At 40.5% G+C, this 7481-nt stretch overlaps 1 long non-coding RNA gene across 1 annotated transcript; it reads left to right on the plus strand.

Annotated features, from left to right (window-relative positions):
* The first annotated feature begins 2096 nt into the window (after nt 1-2096).
* LOC142827692 (uncharacterized) lies at nt 2097-6953 on the plus strand. The gene is made up of 3 exons (XR_012902404.1): nt 2097-2197; nt 3570-3646; nt 6637-6953. It is a non-coding gene; the product is annotated as an uncharacterized LOC142827692 (long non-coding RNA).
* The last annotated feature ends 528 nt before the right edge of the window (nt 6954-7481 follow it).

Genomic DNA, 7481 nt, shown 5'->3' on the forward strand with positions numbered 1-7481 from the left:
TATGTCCATCCAATAGTTGGCCTCTTTACCAGGACTGCAGAGCCTGTTCTGGTGATGGTTTGTGATATGGGAAGTTATTGACAAGGAACTAGGATGATGAGATAATTACTTTATTTATGACAGACCCCTGAACAACACTTGGGTAGTAAGACCTTTTGTTTCCTATCATCTGGGGCCACAGTTGAAAAGACCAGGATCCTGTTAATCTAGGAGAGATGCAATATGTCACATTTGTTTTACTCTGTACTGATTCACATTTCAAATTAAATCAGATTCATATACCACCTATAGACAGATTGTTAGAAACCTCTCCCGTCCAGAACTCTCTTATCCAGAAACATCCGTCATCCAGAATTATTTTAGTTAGCCAGATGCCCACTTTTCACGGGTGTGGCCAAGTTTCCTGTGGTCCTACAAAGTTTGTTTACAGTCACCAGTCCTAGCTCTCAGCGTTCTGTGCTGCTATTTAGCGCTACTATACCCCTAAATGTCCTCTAACAACACAGTAAGTAGTTGAAGTGTTGGTAATGCTGCTAGACAATATTGACCTCCCGTGGTCCAGAAAACTCTCGTTTGGGTCTGGTCAGGTCCCGAGGGTGCCAAGGGAGAGCTTCACTCTGAGGGTGGTTACTTACAAATCTCAGTAGATTAATATCCTACTTTCAGTAATGTTTAGTATCTTCAAAGTCCATTAAGAAATAGACACAATTCTATGTTGCAGATGTTATATAAGTACTGGTAAATATCCAGTATTGTTAACATCCAGATTTCAACAATCATGAATCTGGTTTAAAAGTTTGGAGAGTATAAAAATAATACATTTTAGATTCTTTCTATTTGCCTTCTGGTGTTTGGACCTTTAGGGTCAACATATTCAAGCTGCTTTTTTTTTCTTTCCATGCAATCACAGGGACTAGAAGATGACTTGTTTTTTAAAATGAAAGCTGAGAGTTTCATGTAATGACATGACTGAAGGAGTGGAAGGGCTTAAAAAACCTTTAAAATATCACAAGTCTCACAATAAAATTGTGCGAATCAGCAGCACTGAATTCCTTTAATCCAATGTGAACAATTAAAATATATCCCTTTGTAAAGGTGATAAGTAACAAATAAATGGATGAACAGGCAGAAAACTCCACTAAGTACTTTGTCAGCTGACTACTATTCTGGGAATTGCAGCTGATAAACATGGCTGGATCAGTTGATGGAGAGTTATAATTAATTACTGTGATGTTGACATTGATAAATTTCTTGTAGAATCTTCCATTAATTTTGTGGTGCATCTGTAGCTAGTTCTTTTCTCCCCCTCCCAAAGTTTACAGTCTATTTGTGGATTCAGATCCATAATTAAACATTTCATCTGCAAAGAGAATGGTTCCTAGGAAAATGAGTGCTCTATTCCTATACCCGCATTAGGCTTTGTCAGACATTACATAAGAGATTTGTTCACGTTGGCCTGCTGCTCCTGGCTTTTCAGATAATCTTTTGTATTAAGTTTCCAGTGCATGTAGATAATTTAATTTAGCATTTTTCTAAATGCCTGCATGCAGGAAAGCTAAACCTACATGAGCATAATTAGAGTTATTTATATACTGTAAAAAATTAACTGAATCAGAATGACTGGAAAATGTGATTTCTTTTTTATTAAAGAATACAATTTTGCTGTAATTCAATTAAGTTAAAGCCTTCATTATTTTTCAACTCTTGCCTTATGCTATTCTTTTTCTCCCACTTGGTAGTGTCAGTCGCTTTACTTTATAAGTTCACTTCAACTTACATGACTTTGCTGTTTACAATAAAATCTATTTCAATATGCATGTTGCTCCAGAGTCCAAAAGGTCTAATAAATTGCATTAACTAGTCTAAACACCTTTGATGAATAACGTCTGAAGATTACCCATCCTAATGTGTGCTTCTATTGTGATACCCCATGAAGTAAACAGAGACGGAATCCCTGTCATTCTAGTTACTGTCTATGCCATTAGACACTGCAATCCAGCCTGCTAAAGAGATAAATATGATCATTGAATAGCAATTAAGGAATATTCATGAGGAGATACTTGCTCTACAGCACATGCTGGTGGGGAAGAGAGCCAGCTGACTCTTAGCTAAGGCCATAGAGCAAACTTATTCTTCCTCTCTCTCTCTCTACATGGTTGAAGTGCCACTACATGGGACAGTGAATCACACCCAGCAGGTATATGGGTTATATTTGTATATATTCAAAATTTCAAAGTAAAACTTGTTTTTATGTCACTGCAAAACCAGATTACCCTGTTTTGCATGGTTCTCCTCAAATTGCTATCCAAGTCTCACAACTTGAAATTAGGCCTATGCCTTCTAATAATGTCAATGCAGGGAAATGGCCATCAGTCCCGCCAGCTCACCTATTTTTATTTAACCACTGGTCCTACATCCTAGGAAATTTGGAGTTTCGGATGGTTCATGAAGGGGCTGATTGGACAAAAATGAGTACAGCGGGCATGCAGCTTGTACTCAGAATAAATGTCACAACATCCTGTGGCAGTCAGCCACCCCCTGATTTACAGGAACAGGAGAAATGGCACAACTGGGCCTGCTCGGAAGTGTGGAATGCAGCATTGGTAACATGCCTGCTTTTCTCTGAAACCAGATCTTGCCCTGACCCTGATTAATTGCTCGGGAGTTGTTCACATGGACCAAATGCCTGCTGGCAGTGGGTCTCCTTTCAGGACTGCAAATGAAAATAGAGCATTTATAATCCCCGTGAATTAGTTTTGTAGCGGGATGTAGTGTCCTATCAGATGATTATCATGTGATGGGGCACCTGGTGCTTGCCAGCTCCTCTGGCTCCCCGACTAAATATTGATATGCTTTTAACATATAAGGTTGTTAGCCTCGTGTACTATACTTTAGACACATTTCTCTGTGTCTCTAGCCATCCTGGACTTTATAGAGCTCAAATACTCCATTAGGAAAACACATTTCTCCATCTTCCAAACTAGAGATATAACGAATGGCCTTAGAATCATTATACTAAGCAACTAGCACTGCTTTAAATGCACTAACATAGGCCAAAGAATGGTATGAAGTATGCTGCATTCCTATGAGGGATTGTTTCTTTATCTCCTTCAAGTTAGTGAGTAGAGACTGAAGACCTACTGTAGATGAGGCTCGCATGTTAATTTACCCCTGCTGCATGCTGTTCCCTGCTCCCAGGAAGGTAGAGGAATGTGCTCAGAGTGCTAGGTCTAGGTAGCTGTGGAACGTGAATCATCTAACAAATGAAAAGTAAGGAGAAACTTCTGAAGTATATACAGAAGTGAGAGTGTAATGGATGAGACAGGACATGACCTTGTTTCTAGCAACGTAAATGAATAGTGTCCCCTCCAAACATTCTCAAAGCATGAGTTGGGTCCCAGAAATTGATTTTAAAAACCACAAGATTTTTTTTTAAGGTTCAGTTTCTTTTCCCAAAACTCTAGTGTTGGGAGTTTTAGAGGTCACATTGTCAAGTTTTCTTTGTAACCAGAAGGTCTGGAAACTTATTTTGAAAGCTGATTTTTTCTTACACATTCCCCTGGCTCCAGAAGCTGAGGTTTAACGGAAAACACCAAACACAGCAGGCTGTGTGAGAGTATTGTGAGAGATGGCAACATTTTTATTGGTGAGTGATTCTTGGTTTTTGTGAGTGTGTACATTCCTCAGGGCATCAGTTCTGTACATAGAAGTGTTTGACTGTGCATTTTTGCACTTGGCTGCCAGTATGTATTTAAAAAATGTTGGCCTGGTGTCTGAAATTCCGTAAGAGTACCAAAAGAGGTCTAAAAGTGGCACTGTTTTGCTAATTACTAAGGCCAACTGCTGTCTGGCTTTCTTGCCTGTGTTAAGATGCTGCCCCTTCTCTCCTCTCCAGTTTTAGTTCTAATGCTAACTGAATGTACTGTGATTATGCTAATAATTCTGGCTTTGCTACATAAGGACATATGTGAGATGGACTGATTTTTCTGATTGTCTCAATCTGGTCTCATTGGTCCACATTCAGTACTTGTAGGTTTATTTCCCTAGGTCAGGTGACTTGGCACGATTACAATATGGATTACAGAAACAGAAAGTGTATGGTCTAGAGGTTTGACAATGGATCCGGGACTGAGTGACCGTGAAACTCTAACTGTAGCTCTGACATTAACACTGTGGGTGGCCTTGGAAAAGTTACTTAAATTCCCTGCCATTGTGGATAATACTTGCTTACCTACATTGCTACTGTGAAGATTAATAGGAAATATCTACAAAACACACTTCGCTTCGGAATTTGTCACGCTTGCTTATGACTTCAGTGAAGATAACCAGCAAAGTGCTTAATTGTGATCAATACTCAATAATCTGTAGTGTCCACATGCAAGGCGGTATCTTAGCAGCTTACACTGTTCCCTCACAACACCCTACAAGGTAGGGAAATGCTGTTCATCCTGTGGTACTCTGGGAAGTGAAGCACAGAGAGGTGAGGGTCAAGCCAGAAATCCATGGCAGAGAAAGGGATTGCTCCTCCATCCTAGTTGAATGCCCTAACTCCTGGAACATCTTTCATTCCACTACTTGTCCACTACATGTTTGGTATGTCATTAAAAGCATCATTTTGAGAGTAAAAGGGCAATTTCTTTCTGCCGGAACGAAGATTTTATGGAACACAGCAAAACAAAAGAGAGACGCAGCCTCTTCTCTGAGAACAGAAAAACAACAAGACAAAAGGGAGGCCACTCTCATGTTCAAATTTGGCTAAGTTATTGTTGCTTTGTGGGATGATAAAACAACCTTTCTGAAGAGCATGAAGCAGACAGTCAAAAATTACTAGTGACTGTGTGTGTCCCTCACAAGGTGGGGGAGGCTAATTATAAGATCATTTTACTACAGTGTTATTTGTGAATCAAATTATATGTAAAATAAAGTTCCTGTCCTGATTGAGTGCATCTGCTTACACAAGCTGATTTGGCACCAGATGATCATCAGGTTTCATATGTTGCATTGGTGAGGAACCACACCACTGAAATGTAGGTAGTGACAATACACTAGAGAGGATATCTCTTGTCCAAACACTTACTATGCTGTATTACATGAAATGCACTGAAAAAAAAATGCCGGAGAGAACAGTTCTGTACTAGCAGCAGGGAAGATGGAGCAAAAATCCTATTGATTTCATATGGAACAGGACTGGGCTGTAGGTGTGCCTCTAGCACCTTTCCTTCTCTAATGTCTATAATTTTTGTACACTCAACCCTCCGTGCTCTAGGAGACCCTTATCTGGGAACTCCCATGGGACAGAGGAAGAGCAGCTCTGCACGCTCCTGGTCCCCTACCTTCCAAATAGGGAAATGGCAGCACACCAAGCCACTTCCCCTGAGGCTTTACCCCACTGCTTCCATAGTAGCAAGGGGCAGTGCTTGGGAGTGGCAAGCCTGGAGCCACGTGTGCCCCCAAGAGTGTGGTGGCAGGAAAGTGCCCCACTCCAGCCTCTCATGCCCAGACTCTGTAGCACCCATCCTGGCCCAGCAAAATCTTTAATCCAGCATACCCTGTTTCCCTGGGTTGCTCAATTAAAGAGGAGCAAGTGTATCTGATTCACATACACATGCCTCTCTGCTGAAACAATAGCATCCGTTTGGCTTAATCATCCAGTGACACGGACTTGTGTGCTCTGGTGCTCTCTGTGTCTGAGTTAGACCATCTGTAAAACGGGCATAATGGTCTTTACTATCTTTGTGAGGAAAGGCAACATCTAAATGCTTAAGATTATTATTAATATTGCTGACATCAGTAATTCACTCTGTTTCGTAACCTGAATATTACTGAAAAATGCTATATACAAACTATGCATAACTATTTTATTGTCCATTAGGGGATCAGTGCCTCTGAAATTAATCCTGTTGTAATCCACAAAATAAATCTTTGCAATATCTAGCTGTAACAGCGATTAAAAATCAGAGTTTTAACTTTAATATGTAGTTATGTTTCTTGGTGTAAACCCTATGATAAAGATATAGTAATTTTATTAGAGTTTTTGCATGTAAGTTGTCTTTCTGTGTCATAATGTTAATTAAGGAGACAAAAATGAGGAGCCAAAATATATGCATTTATTTGATTGACAGTAATGGCTCTGAGAGAAATCATTTAAATATTATTTACATATTATTCAAAGCCATAGTAAGCTATCATGTCAATTCATAGCATTGGTATTGTTATTAAATGGAGCTCTGACATGATAACTCATAATGGTATTATGCAAATTAGACATATTAAAAAAAACTTTTGTAAGAAAGTTACTGTGCAGGCATGAGCTTTGAATTTTAAAATCTGTAGCTCTGTCACTTTAAAATGTTTTGACTGATGGTTCTGCAAAGTTCTTGGTTAAGGCCTATATTCAGCAAAGCACTAACACATGTGCTTAGGAGCCTCTTGATTCTAATAGCGTTTAAACACACTGGACTTCAAGTTAAATCTCTGCTGAATTGCTTTTGCTGAATTGTGGTTTAAAACCCACAATGGTCTTTGACTGATAGGAAGAAAAAAGCCAGACACATTACAAAATCATAATAATTAAAAATTGAATATTCCCCCTCCCTCAATTTTATAGATATATGTAAACCCTTTTTTCATCCCTAGGTTACTCGGGAGCAGGCCACACTCACCTGTGTGCATGGGCGCCTGATGTTTTTAACATAAGAGGAGATCCTGAGGACACTAGTGGTGATATTGGATAGTTGGAGATCCCCTATGCATCCCTGTTGCTGCTGTCCCTTGCCTCTAAAGAAATATAAAACGGTGGTACCTGCACCTGGCTGGCTCTGTACACACTTAATAGTATACCTTGTGAATCTCTAGGAATAAACGTATTCCAGTAATAATCTGGATCTAACTCCAAAACAACAACGATAACTAATATACACCTAATTGATTAACTTAGAATTAACACATCTTTATGGAACAACTTAAAGAAAGAGGGTCTAACAGACTAAATGTGAATAAAATCAGTTAAAAAAGTACACACAGAAATAAAGGAAGCTTCTCTAAGTGGCATTGACCCTGGCTCCATTTATCCCTGGTGTGGGTGCTGGGGGAGTGGAGCTCAGTGGTGCTTGTGGTGGGATTCCGGTGAGGGGAACTCACTGAGGTGATCCAAGAGCATGGGAGTGAGGCTACTTAGGGTGGGGGGTTTAGTTTGGGGACTCAACAGTGGTATGGGTGAGAGATGGGGGTCTGAATATGGGGGGAGGGGCTTGAGATGGGGTGGTCTGGGAGCAGAGGTGGGTGTCTCGATGTCAGGGGGAGGAGCTTAGTGGAGGTTACATGCAGGGAGGCTGGAAGTTGGCAGGGAAGGGTGGATACAGGGTTTGGGGGTTTGAGTATGGGGGGCTTAGTGGGCTGATCTGGGTGTGGGGGTCTCCAGATGTGCAGGGTTGGGCAGATGGGGGAGCAGCTCCCGGTACACTGACTCTTCCCCTTGTGGA

Source organism: Pelodiscus sinensis, chromosome 3, assembly GCF_049634645.1.
Source record: "Pelodiscus sinensis isolate JC-2024 chromosome 3, ASM4963464v1, whole genome shotgun sequence".
NCBI classification, from domain to species: Eukaryota; Metazoa; Chordata; order Testudines; family Trionychidae; genus Pelodiscus; species Pelodiscus sinensis.